Below are 13,791 nucleotides of genomic sequence, written 5' to 3' on the forward strand. Positions count from 1 at the left end.
CTGAGGCAATTTCTAATAATTACTACTTTAAAAAAGATTTTAAGGCATATTCTATGAAAGTGATGTTCTCAAAACACCAAAAATACATGTCCAAAATTATCTATGCAAAATAGGTTATGATGACTAGAACAGCTCAACTTTGGCAGACTTGCAGAGTCTGCTAGTTAATCTCTAGAGAACGCCTTGTGGCAGGAAGCTCAAATAGCAAGAAGTTATCAGTTTGTCATTCCATTATCCACACCCTCAAGGAGAAAGCTCATTCTGCTAAAAGAATTCTTCTTGCCTTGTAAAATGTTGAGCTAAGCACTATACTGTTTCCGAGCAATGCTAACCTCAAAGGTAATGATGCTGTACATTTAATTTTTCCAGCCTTCATGTGTCTGTCAGCATTATAAATGAGTCATTAAGAGCCTCAGAGAGACTGACGTTGTTGTTTGCTACTGCTGAGAAATCTCATTTCTTTCAAGACAGTAGTAGGACAATTTGGGTTTAATAACTGAGGGGCGTAGAAAGCTTACAAAGTTAAAAGAATCTAAAAGTATACTGGTCCAGCTTTCTAGGAAATTTATTTTGTCACTGAACTCAAAGGCTGAATGGCTTATTTTTCATCAAAAGGTCCAGGCTGCGAAGATAGACTCTAGCCCACAGAAAACATGGGATTTGTCTCTAATAAAAAAGTGAAAAATCTCATCTTTACCTTGTATGGTCTGAAGGGAAGAGGAATTTGCTAGACAAAGTCCCAGGGTGTCCCATGCATCACAATTAACTTCTGTTGTACAAGCATACTCCGGTTAAATGACATCTGAGTAACCAGAAACCTTAAGCTACTTAGTTCCACGTTGTTTGGAGGTCGAATAATACGAAAAGAATCCACACAGCCTAGAACTTTGATGGCAAAAATCTTTCTTCCTAAGGGATTCAGACAAAGTTCGTAAGTTTCATAAGGCAGAACATTTACACAGAAAAATAATTTCAGAAAAAAAGTTTAGAAGTGAGGGAATAACAGACAGCTTAGTTTAGTTTAAAGCAGAGTCTCGTGGAAGAGTAATGAGGATGGACTGAAAATGCTGGCAGGGACCCATTACCGAGTGCTTAGAATTTCACAATAATTGTTTGTATTCAATTATAGTTAATAAGGAGCCATAGAAGGTTTTAAGGGATAATGAGAAGATTGGAACTCCGCCTGAAAATTAATATAATAGCACTGTGTAGGACATGGTAAAGACCAGCTAGTGGGCTATTGTAATTGTTCACATGCAGCCAGAACAAGATTAATGACTGTGGAAATATTAAAAGAATAGCAAACTAAGGAGCAATTCTTAGGATGGAATCTATAGGATTTAGATAATAAATGCTAGTGGCAAATAGGAAGGAAAAATTGAAGATAAATATGATGCTTACAGCATGGGTGAATAGCGGGGAAAAAAGCAACTAAAAACAAACAAAAAAAGCCCAATTCCAACAAAACGATAAGCCCTTCTTTGGACATGAGTACCAATGGTGTATGTAGGTAAAGAAGTCTAGAACCGCGGTCTCCAACTTTTTTGGCACCAGGGACCGGTGCTCCTATGAGAATCTAATGCCTGATGATCTGAGGTGGAGCTGAGGCGGTGATGCTAGCGCTGGGGAGAGGCTGCAAATACAGACGAAGCTTCACTCGCTAGCCTTCCGCTCACCTCTTGCTGTGCGGCCTGGTTCCTAACAGGCCACAGACTGGTACTGGTCTGCGGCCAGCGGGTTGAGGACCCCTGGTCTAGAAGACAGTTTATAATGAGGATTCTGGATTTTAGGAGAGAGAGTAGGGTGGTGGTATGTAAATATAATGGTAAAGCTAGGAAATAAGATTGATGATGTGGATTAATAGACTAGAAAACCTGCCTGCGTTAATTCGGATAGAAGCAATATTTTAGGAATAGGAAGGAAAAAGAGGAAGCAAAAGACACATGAAATGGGAAAGTGGGAAACAAATACAGCGCACTGTTCCAACTGTAGCTATTCATGAGCATACAGAAGAGGTTTTCACCAATTTTTAAAGAACTAATAAGACAAGGAAGATAAATGTTGGACAGGAAACTTGTTGAATTTAACAATTAGGGGGTTGTGACAGTGGTCATTAGGACCAGTTGTTCTTGACTCTGGCAGCACATCAAAATCTTCTGGGAAGATTTTCAAAATTATCAATAAAGAGGCTTAGCACTGACCAATTAAATCAGAAATTGTCGAGATGGTGCCCAGGCATTTGCAATTTTTTAAAGCCACCCAGATGATTCAAATGCAGCCAGGGCTGAAAACCACTGTTCTAGACAGAATGATAAAGAATATTAAAAAATAAAACAAATGAACAAGGGACAGTGTCTTGAGAAAATCATACGGCAGGAGAAGGTATATTTACGATAAGGAGAGAATGACCATATTTGTAGGTAGAAGAAAAGAAACTGAAGAAGGACCCGGTTGGGACACCTGTTGTAGAGGCCTCTCAGTGTCCCCAGGCCTCATCTTTCCTTGTCCTATAGCTTAACAACAGATTGTCCCCTATTGCTTGAACCAGAGCTTGGAACGTCCCCTGCCATAGAAAATTGCCCTGAAACTTATGATTGATGCTCTTATGCTGACTGATCACAACCCTTCTGGTCTAGCGTTCTTTGCAGACCACTCCCATCTTTGTTCCTGGGTTGCTGATGCCACCAGAGGACCACGTTGCCAGAGAAACGGCTCCGTGAAGCACAACAGGCCCCCACCCCCAACTGTCACGTAGCTCCTGGAATAATGCCCAGATTTGCCTTTAAATGCCCTAAGCCAGAATGAAAAGTCAATGCAGTTGTGAAGGTGTTAACCTGCTGCTTTCTCAGATCACCGGTGCTCTGACAATAAACGCCTTATGGGAACGAAGAGAGGGTTGGATTGTGGTGGGTAGTGGATAATGAAGCAAGATTCTGGAAAATTTGAGAGAGGATACAATTAAAAGCACAAGTGGGAAGCTTAGCTTGATATGGTAGGAGAATAGTTTTTCCTCAGAAAAGGAAAACCTGAAGAGAGGTAAGAGAAAGATAATGAAGTGAAGTAGGAGAAAGATAAAGAGAAAATTTTGAAGTAGAGTGGAACAGGAGCATGTTAAGAGAACCCTTTTTACATGATTTTAATAGTAAATTAATAGGGGAGAATTTGGGGCTTTAAGAAGCAGAGAAGGACTGTAACACCTCAAAAGGTAAAGAACCTAAGATCTCATTTAACTGAGGGGAGTAAACAATCTTCTGATGTAACGCAGCAGTTTTCTTATGAAAAAATACTAGGAAGATGGCAGGAGTCCATGGAGAGGACTCAGATAAACTTGTGAGTCAGCTGGTAGAGGTTTATAAACATAGCTCAACATGAGAAGTCAGACACCAACTGCTTAATAAAAAGGAAAAAGACTCTTTGAACTAAAGTTTCAACTCACATCTACAGTAAGTCCGAAGAAAGTTAAAGATCTCATCAAAGTTTTGAGTTAGGAATGGTTTTAAAACAGTTGACTAACACTAAACTATACTTTACCCCTCAAGAAATACCGATGATGAAATGAGTTACATTTACTAAATTCTTAAAATTTCAAGAAGTTGCATGAAATCAATAGAGAAAAATTAGAATGTCAGGAAATCCCTGAATTTCTGGAAGACATACAAAAACTACAAGAAACCAGAAATAAAATCTAAATATAATGTGCCCAATAAATGGAGTCTAAGAGAGACAGAGATCATCTTAAGTTTCAAACTCATACCCAAGTTGAAAAAACTGAAAGAATAATCACAAGATAAGTGAACTTCAGAGATTCCATTTACATTCTGCCAGGTCCTGTTTAAATAAAATGGAAAACCAATTTATGGCCCATCACCGCCATTTCCCTGCTTAATGTGATAATGACTGCGCAAGCTTAAAAGGTTTGATTTTTTAAATTCTTTCTAGTATTTGGGATGTTCCCATCTATAATCTGAGTTTTTAGGTGTCACCAACCCTCACCCCGGGCTGCTCACAGAAGCTGTCCCAGTGACACAATGGTCTCCTGTAGATAACAAACAACCCACCTGCACAAATGTGATCTGCCAGAGGCGATATTGTCTACTGCTTGGTAAATGGTTTGTATAAAAATCTATATATTGAGTTGAACAGAAATGAAATAAAGTCTGAGCAGTGACAGAATGTCAATTATGGAGTTGGTAAAATAGCCATTTTAAAAAGTTGTTAATTTAGGCACTTTTTTGATTCTAAGAATTTTATTTAAATATGTTCATCCCAAGCCATGTTTAGAAAAACTGCAAAAAAAACACTTAGTGAACAGGGGAAAATATATTGTTAGGCAACTATTTTCTTAGAGTTTCACTAAAGATAAGTTAAATTTTTCATTTTAAATTACATTGACATGATATGTTGAGAAGAGAGGGCAAGTAGCCAGCAACACCCCTTACTTTTCTGGATAGCAATAGGTTATGTCTCTGTCATTTGCATAGTTATGAGGAAATACAAGTGAAGGACAGAGTCTCAGCAGATCACCAGAAGATATCTACAGAGATGAGGTCGTTCCAAACACTGAAAAATAAGTCATCATAGGCTTAGAAAAACTAAAGTTTAGGGACAGTGATAATGAAAGAATCAAAGTCGGATTTGTCAAACATAATGACAACTTCAATGTAGGACATTTAGACTTGGCAAGGAAAGGCAATAAGAGAAAAAATACCAAATACATGGTGTAATAACATTTAAATTAACATTGGAAATGTGAGTTCTGATTTACACAATGCTTTGACTTAATTAACTCCTTGGTTCTTACAATGTCCCTAGGAGGTAAGTAAAGCAAACATTGAGTTGAGGCAACTAAGGTTCAGAGGTCAAGTAACTGGCCTCAAAGTGACCATCTAGAGTAAATGCCCGAGCCAGGACACAAGCTGAGGTCCTATCATACCAAATTCCGTGCAAGTCCACTTTACCAGTGAGTGTTTTCTTTGGCTGGACAAATTACTATTTTATTTTCCTCTTTACTCTCTTTCTCTGTTGTTTTGCAAATTAAGTAGTCCTAGAAATGGGTATAATTTTTTTCATGATATCTTAGTAATAAACAGAGTCTTTAGTTAGCACTCATTATTTTATAAGAGTTGAGGTATAAAAGACAATCTTTTATTCATGTTCTATAAAAGAAATCAAAAGCAATAAAAAGGGGGATGAGAGGTATTATTATTGGATAGTATTGCAGTTCGGAAAGAGGAAAAAGTTCTGGAGATGGATGGTGGTGATGGCTGCACAAAAATATGAATGTACTTCATATCACTGAATTGTGCACTTAAAAATGGTTAAAATGGTAAATTTGACATTGTGCATATTTTGTCACAATAATAAAGCAATAAAATAGTTTTTAAATCACATGAAAACTTTGAAATATGGTTGCACGAAAGACATATTACAGCGTGAAATCTATTACTGCTGTTGATTATGTTAAACATGCTTCTTTTGTATTTAAACATGACTCATATTTTAAGCAAAACCTGAAGTAAAAAGAAAAATTAAATCTTATTTTCCATTTCAATTAGATTCACTTTGCAGTGACCATCAAGTGAGTCTTATAAAGTCAAATAAAATCTGAGAGAAAAAAGAATATTTAATCTTACTAAAGGCTTATGTCTTTCATAGCATTCACCATAAAATGACTAAAGCTCACCATACTAGTTAGTATATATCTGGTAATGTGAGTTGATCCATATAAAATGTGAGAAAAAAAGCAATCAAGTGCATAATTCTAAAATGCTTAGTATTCACTACTGATAATTTTGGATACTTGGTTCCAAAATACTTTGAATTGTAAAATACTTCCAGAATACTTTGAATTGTAAGCTCCAACACACAGGAACTTGCCTTATTCTTTGCTGTATATTCAGAATTTAGCAAATAACAGAAAGAAGGGAGAAAGGAAAGAGAGAGAAAACAAGACAAATGGCTTTCTAAACACACTCACATAGACGTCTAGAAAACTTGGGATCTGCCTTGAAACAGCAGTTCACCAAGTAGACTTGATTATGTCAAAAAGCTCCCCCCACCACGCCCGAGAACCATGCTCAGCAGACATGGCAGCACCACTAATAACACTTAACCAATCCAGCATCTGTTTGAAAGGAATAACAAGAATTTAGAACATTTCAGTGAAGGGTCATCATACGCAATTAAAGCTAAGACTCAGTACTTGGGGATCCTGCTCGCTAATCACTGAGATTTCCCATGTAAGGTCCCTGTCCAGGTAGAGAATGCCATTTCAAACTCATTTAACAAGACTGCCATTATGGTCCCCAGTAACTATTACTCTGTTTCCACTCATCTCATTTGTACTATGTAGGTCAAAAGAAGAAGGTCACTAAAATTCTGCTTTATCTGCCTTTGGGACCTACAGGGTATTTTTTTGTTGTTGTTCTTTTTTGACCCATCCTTGCTTTGTGCTTTTTAGAAATAGGAGCGATATTATAGTAACAGAAAATCAAAACCCCACTTACTTGGTCAAAAGCCTACATCATTTAGTTCCTTCATCTAAATCTAAAAAAAGCAATCACAGTAGTCAATGATTATTCATCTGAATACTATGACAATTAATTTCTAGAGGTCAATTACTTTATATCTTGCTCTGGGAGGCTTCCAGATTAAGATTTAATTAATTTTATTCCTTTGACTGAGACAGAGTTATTTTACACCTAGGAGTTTTCTTAGCCTTCTTAGTAAAGGGAGAATCTGTCCCCTGAATCCATGGGAACATTTGGGAGAATCATAAAAATTCACTGTGACTACTTCAATTTTTATCAAAAATACGAGTATGAAGCTTAGAAAAAGATTTACTATATCAAATATTAAACAGATATCTATAGCTAACTAAAAAAAAAAAATCAGGAAAGCTTCAGAAAATCTCATTAATCTCACTACAGGACTCCCCAAAATATCCTGTAGGTAAACACTCCCTTCTCAGTCACGCCAGAAAATATCATTGCAATAGGAAGCACAAGGAGTCCTAAACGGACGGTATTGCTGTTTCTAGCTAAATAAATATTTACCTGGCAGTTTCTCCCTTATCTCAATCCTTCGAATAAGTTTGTAGGATTTGCACAGTAGGTCAACATGAGTCCAAATCCACTGATCAGTGATGAATAAGACAACAGTAGTGCTCTAACAATCATACAGCACACTAGTGTAATTACTGTCTTCTTGAAAATGTAAGATTTTTTAATGGCATAAGTATATACTTACTCAATAGAGAATAACCAAGACAGCTGTCAATCATTCCCACATTTCTTCTTACAGCCTACACCAGGTCTGTAGTTAGCATTTACATTTTTTTGCATTTGCTGTAACTTTTCTTAATACTAATTCTAAGAATAAAGGGAGAAATTTCATCAATAACCTACATTATCTGAGAACCTACAGGGTTTATAGAGCAGAGCTATATTCTTGTCACCCAAAAATCTGAAGGACTATTTTGTAAAAGAGGGATTAGACTATTTCCTTAAATAGCCAGAGGCAAGAACTGGAACGGATGGGTAAGGCTGCGAGAGACAGAGCAGGCTGCGCTAACACAAGGCTTTCAAATAGGCAATTGCATTGAATGGAGAGTTTTGTATTACTAGAGGATTTTAGTAAAAATGACCTACACGTAGTAGTCATTCTTATTGTTATTGGCTAACTAATAAGTGGTTAAGAGTCCAAAGGAGTTCAGAATAGAGAATTTTACATGTTATTCAGGAACATAGTGTAGGTTACAAAAAGCTAGAAGGCGATGAAGTAAGGACGGTTTACACTTAATATCAAGACAAATTATCAGCAACTATAACCATGTTCCAAGGGAAGGACAGAAAATCCAGTTTAAATCTGACAAGGGAAGGTACTCTTTGGTTGATTCACTGTAGTAAATAAGGCTGGAGATATTCTAAAACTCTCAATGTTATCTATAGTTCTTAAATAAAAAGCTGTTTTCAGCAAACACTACATGACATCAATGGAAAGTCTCAATAAAAAATGTCACTAGTACATACTGTCGTAGAAACGATCCTTTCAAGACAGCTCTCTAGCAAACAGTTATTTCCGGGAAGAAGCAACTATGCTTCTTGTGGCTGAAGGTTCACAAAGCCACCAAACAGAGGTGTAGCTCCCCTTGTAACTTTCCCTTTCTCCACCTGACACGCTACCATAAATTTTTAACATAACGTTTTAAGGTCTAATGAAAAAGTTATAAGTATTGACTTTAGCTGTAGCTTCTTCTCACTCGGTGACACTCTGTTGATTAACAAGAAAGGTGGCATTTCTGGGCAAAGGAAGAATCAGATATTCGTGTGTTGTTATCAAGTTAATAAACTGCCAAGTGTCAATGATTTAAAAGAATTTGAACAATGACTGTCAAATGAAAAAAGAGATTCGCCTGTAATTAACTTAAGGAATAAAAGTTAATGCTTAATCCTTTCGATGTAAATAATTTAAGAGGAAGTATGTGCAAGAGAAAGTGATAAACTCTATAAGAGATAAGAACAACAGAACGGCAATCTCTTTATGACTTTTCTTTGCACAAACCTGTTCATTAAATTATTTACGTTAAAAAAATTAGCTTTAATCTGACGCACATAAATGCACAGACAATATAACTATTTCATTACATCTCATGAAACTTATTTGTCTTATTTTACAGGTGAAGAAAAAGAGGCTCCAAGAGTTTAAGTTACTCAGCAAAATCACAAGCCTGTAGTGGCAGAGCTTGTATTTAAAAACAGGTCTGCTTTAGAGCACTCTCCAAGTTCATAACCACTCCACTACCCTATTGGTCCTTAAAGAGAGTCTAAAATATCATACGGAAATTAAAACAGACAACTAGAATCAAATGTAGAGTGAGAGGAATGTCAGCAGAGCCATGACAAGGGTTTAAGAATGGATGAGGAGAGCTGGAGGGAGGGGGAAATTAAGGAAGTATTAAAGAGAAGGGAGCATTTGAACTGGCCCCTAATAGACTGATTACTAAGATTTTAATAGGCAAAGAAGCACATTCCAAACATAAAACTTAAATAGAATGAGTAGAAAAGAAATGTAAAATTGCAGGGCTTATTGGAGACCTGTGAAGAGGTGTTGTGGTTTGGCTCACGGCCATATTAAAATACAAATTTCTGGTCAAGGACTTGGACTTTATTTTGTAGGCAGTGGGGAACCATCAAAGGCTTCTGAACAGCGGATTTGTAAATTACATCTCAACAGAAGTCAGTACAGAGCAGAGATCCACTGAGTCCACTAATACACATGTGCCTGTTTCGTCCCAGGAGCATTTGATAAGTATTGATGACCCTCTCTGACACATTTCATCTGGTGCTAGGACACCGCTTTCTGGGTTGCTCTCACCCTTCCTCATGTCTCCTTTGCTGAGCTGTCCTTTTCTGTTTTATCTCTACACTGGAGTATGTCAGGAGACCAGTCCTCAAACCTGCGCTCTTGGCTATCACGCTCTCACTCTCGGAGATCTTCTTCATACCCATGGGTTAAATATCATTATTTTTAATGACTATCAAACATGCCTCTGCAGTCCATATCTCTATCCCCAACTCCCCTTGGATGCCTACTAGATATCTGAAACTTAACGGGGCCAAATTCGACTGTTTCTCTCTCCACAAAGCTGCTCCTATCCAAGTCTTCTCCATCTTAATAAATGGCAACTTCATTTTACCAATTGCAGAGGACAAACACCTTCAAGTTATTTGCTTGAAGCTTGTTTCTCACTACACATGCAGTCTCATAAACCCTGTCAGGTCCACCTTTGAGGCAGAGCCTGGTCCAAATCATATCACCTTTCATCCACATCAGGCACTGGCAAACTACAGTCCAAGGCCAAATCTGACCCATCTATAAAGTTTTAGAAAAACACAACCATTCTAATTCATTTCTGTTTTATCTGTTCTGTTTTCGTGCTATAATGGCACACTAAGTAGTTATAACAGAGACCATATGACCTGCAAAGCCTAAAATATTTACTACAGGGACTTTACAAAACAAGATTTGCTAACTCCTAGTCTGGATTATTATAACAGCTTCCTAAGTCTTCTCCTTGCTTCTGTCCCTCTGCCTCCCTACATATCATTCCCCACAAAGCAACCAGTGAAAATTTAAAACGGTGCTTTCCAATATGCTACCCACTAGCCGCATGTTGCTATTCAAATTAAAATTCTATTGAATAAAAAGTTCAGTTCCTTAGATGCATTGGCCGCAGTTCAAGTGCTCAGTAGGCACAAGTGGTTAGTGGCTCATTGGACACTGCAGATTTCAGACCGTTTCCATCGTCATATAAAGTTGTTGTTCGGCACTGCCTGAAAACCTAAGATCACTCCCCTCCACGTCTCTAAACTCTCCGGTAACATTCTTTTTCATTCAATGCCAGCCTTTGCTACGGCCTCTCGTATGATCATCCTCCATCCCCGTCTCTCAGCACTTCTGACCTCATCTCCTTTCACTTCTCCTCACTCGTTTGTTGTGTCCTAATCATGTGAGTCCTCTCGCGGTGCCCTACAAATGCCAAGCATGCACTTATCTCGGGCACTTTGCACTTGCTGTTCCCTCTACTAAACACCTGCCTCCAAACATCGGCATGAATCATTCCCTCACTTCCCTCCGCCTCTGCTCAGACAGCGCCTTCAGAGAGACCCCTTTCCTCACGAGCCCGTTGGTCCACGTGATGTCTTCACCGGCTGACCTGTTAAATCTATATTTTATGATTCACCAATAAAATAATAGGTAAGATATTAATATCTGTGTTTCTCCACTGGCGTGTAAGCTCCAAAAGGCAGGAATTTAGGCTGTTTTGTTCTCTGATGTATCTGCAGAATCCAGAACAGTGTCAGATACACAGCATGGACTCGATAAATATCTGCTGAATTACTGAGTGGGTGGGTGAGTGAAGGAATGAACGGGAACACCCTGCAGAAGAATTAAGAATCGGGCTCTGCTTTGGAATCTGCCTCACTGACCTGTCTTCCAGATGTGGATTTACAATGTTGTCTTTTACCTCCACCAGAGCTCAGTTTTTTCTCTCCTTTCAGTTGATTTTGGAATAACGGATAAAGTGAAAGCTTCTCAAGGGCTCCAAATGAGTCCTCTCTGCCTCAAGCTATTCAACAAAAAAGGCTCTAAGATTTTGGAAATTCCAGCTTGAGAAAAGCAGATCAGACTTAACAGCCAAAGTCCTCAGACCCAACTTAACAGCCGAGGAGCAAAACCTGCCCTTGCTGACATTGCCAGCCTGGGATTAACAACTAACCTTGACATGAGATTTTTGACTCTTCCGTAAACTAGATTGGCATGACTAGCAATTACATATAAGACTCTGTTTATGCAACTCAGGGCTTCACTTTTAATTTTGAATAAATCATTATGGAAAGAAATTAAACTTTTTTATTAGCTCAAGATATTTACACCTCATCAAGTCAAGAGGTGCTGACATGTCTCTGCCCAGAGGGAGACACTATTCCTCCCATTTTAAACAGTGTTCTGGTTTCTCCCTCACCGACTCCACCCAGGATTTAATGAGGAGACAGAAGAAGTGGAAGGATGAATACCTCCAAGGTTTAGTGGAAATTGCCACAAGGCCAGTTGGTGAAGCTGCAACATGGCCGACTTTGATTTGGGCCGACTTTGATATAGACCATCTGACCTCTTCTCCCCTCTTTCCTGCCCTTCAAGACACTTTTTATTTTTGCCAAGAACCCCAATCCAGCTACTTTAATGAGCAACAGATGAGTGGCATGAATATATTGGCTCATCTGACAGCTTTCATCTGGCAAATTTGTAACGTATGAATTCCAAAGCAGGTAAATAATTTAAGACTACTAACGTAAATGGAGAAGTAACATTTCACTTGTAAATAATACTCATAAAAAAAGGAATTTTAATTCTCTGAGGCATACAAATAAAAGCAAATCTACGAGATGATCGGTGACCCAGGAAAGGTTAAGAGCAGCTTAAATAATAAATGCAGAGGAATTCAGACTGACATAAATTTATTTTTCCAGCTACTGCCTCCATATGGCAATAATCCAATCTCATAAGCTGAATTTATGTGGTAAGGGCATAACTCAAAATCTGCTTGTTTAAAAATGCAACAATTTAGGGCAGTTTGGAGTAGTGATATTACACCCCACTTTGCATTTTGAATGACAGGGAAATTTTACATTGATTTTCACAGAAGACACTTAAATGAACGCTGTAGTAAAAATTAATGGATTATTTTCTCTTTCCCAATGACCTTTAAAATGCCTAGAATTCAAGCTAAAGTACCTAACAGTCATCACTTCTGCTTACTGTACTAGTTATATTATACCAAAGGCCTAACGTTCCAATAATGTGTCCTGAATGGCTACTCATGGTAATATATAACTGCCCAAAGCAGAGTTTAACAATAGCCAGCTACCTTTTCCTGTGAAAAGGATACATTTCTTCTTCTTAAATATCCCTTAAGTCAGCAGAATCTTGATTTTTTTCTAAAGGAGAAAAAATACTATTTTTCTCCATTTAAAGGGCCTCAGATTTCCCCAGGTAAATGTAAAAGCAATGGGAATTTAATGAACTCAGGTAAAGTGGCTGAATGTGTATAGCCAGAGAAACTGGTTTTCTCTAGTTTTACATCTTAAAACTCTCAAAAATCAAAGTGCATTATCAATAGATTTCCAACATATCATTGTAATGAAAGAATGGTTTTAAGACTTCTGAGTCTCAAATAGGGCAAGGAGTAAGGCTTATTTAGCACGAAATCTTAAAGTTACATTTTATATCTTGAGACTACATTTTATATGATTCTATATCTTTGTGTACCAGAAGTTGTAGGCAGTTGCCAAGTGCATCCAGTGTGTACCTTCATCAACTCACCCTTACTTTAAATTCAATATGTTTAAATTCTGCTTTGTCAAGAACTGTGAAGGGTCTGAGTTTTTATACTGTTTGCAAGTTAACAAGTTAGCCTGCCAGTTTCATGGATGCTGGCAAAAGTAAAAAGCCTCCTGGGTGAGAGACGAAGGATTTTTTGTTACTTTCAGCAATAATATTAGCCAGATTATCATCATTTTCTCACACTGGTTCTTTGTGGCTCCATTCCCACAGAGTCATGTGATAAGGATCAGGTGATGCATGACACACAGTGAACTGTAGAACAGGAGAGGAATCCTGAGGTCTGGAAACCCCAATCCTTTATAATGGGGCTGCAAGCAAATCTGCCCAAACTTTATGCCCTGGAGGTAGGCATTCTTTTTATAATACTGGACAGTAAATAACTTTGCCCTTTACTCCAGTGGGGAGATTCTATTTCTTCTTTCAAGGCTGTTCACTGTACAACCATCCTTGAGATGATCCACCAAAAAAAAAAAAAAAAGTATTTCAAGGGTTAAATGAATAGCACGGTGGTTCTAAACCCTTGCTTAAAATATGTCCCTTCTTAAAAAAAAAAAAGAAAAAAGAAAAAAAAAGGGTATTGTGCTTCTGTTCACAAGATGTAGAAAAATATATATACACAAGAGACCCATGGAAAATTGTCTCCCAACAGTTTCTTACCATGTATACCTACCCAGTGGTTACATGTAAAAGAGATGGCTGACTCAGTAGAAGATAATGAAAAAGATGTGGTGCTTTTGGTTGAAAATAAAGTTCAAAAGTTTACTCCATCTTATAAGCATCATATTATACCTGCATTTTTCTCTAAATCTTATAATGGCCTATGTCTAAAGTGATAAAATGTGGCCTATGATATAGTAAAAACATTAGAAATAGGAATGAGACCTC

General features: G+C 37.7%; 1 protein-coding gene across 1 annotated transcript in view; it reads right to left on the reverse strand.

Annotated features, from left to right (window-relative positions):
- Window positions 1–13,791, reverse strand: part of EXOC4 (exocyst complex component 4) — a 675,009-nt gene that overhangs the window by 286,443 nt on the left and 374,775 nt on the right. The window lies entirely within an intron of this gene.

Source organism: Pteropus vampyrus, unplaced genomic scaffold (genome assembly GCF_000151845.1).
Source record: "Pteropus vampyrus isolate Shadow unplaced genomic scaffold, Pvam_2.0 Scaffold48, whole genome shotgun sequence".
NCBI classification, from domain to species: domain Eukaryota; kingdom Metazoa; phylum Chordata; class Mammalia; order Chiroptera; family Pteropodidae; genus Pteropus; species Pteropus vampyrus.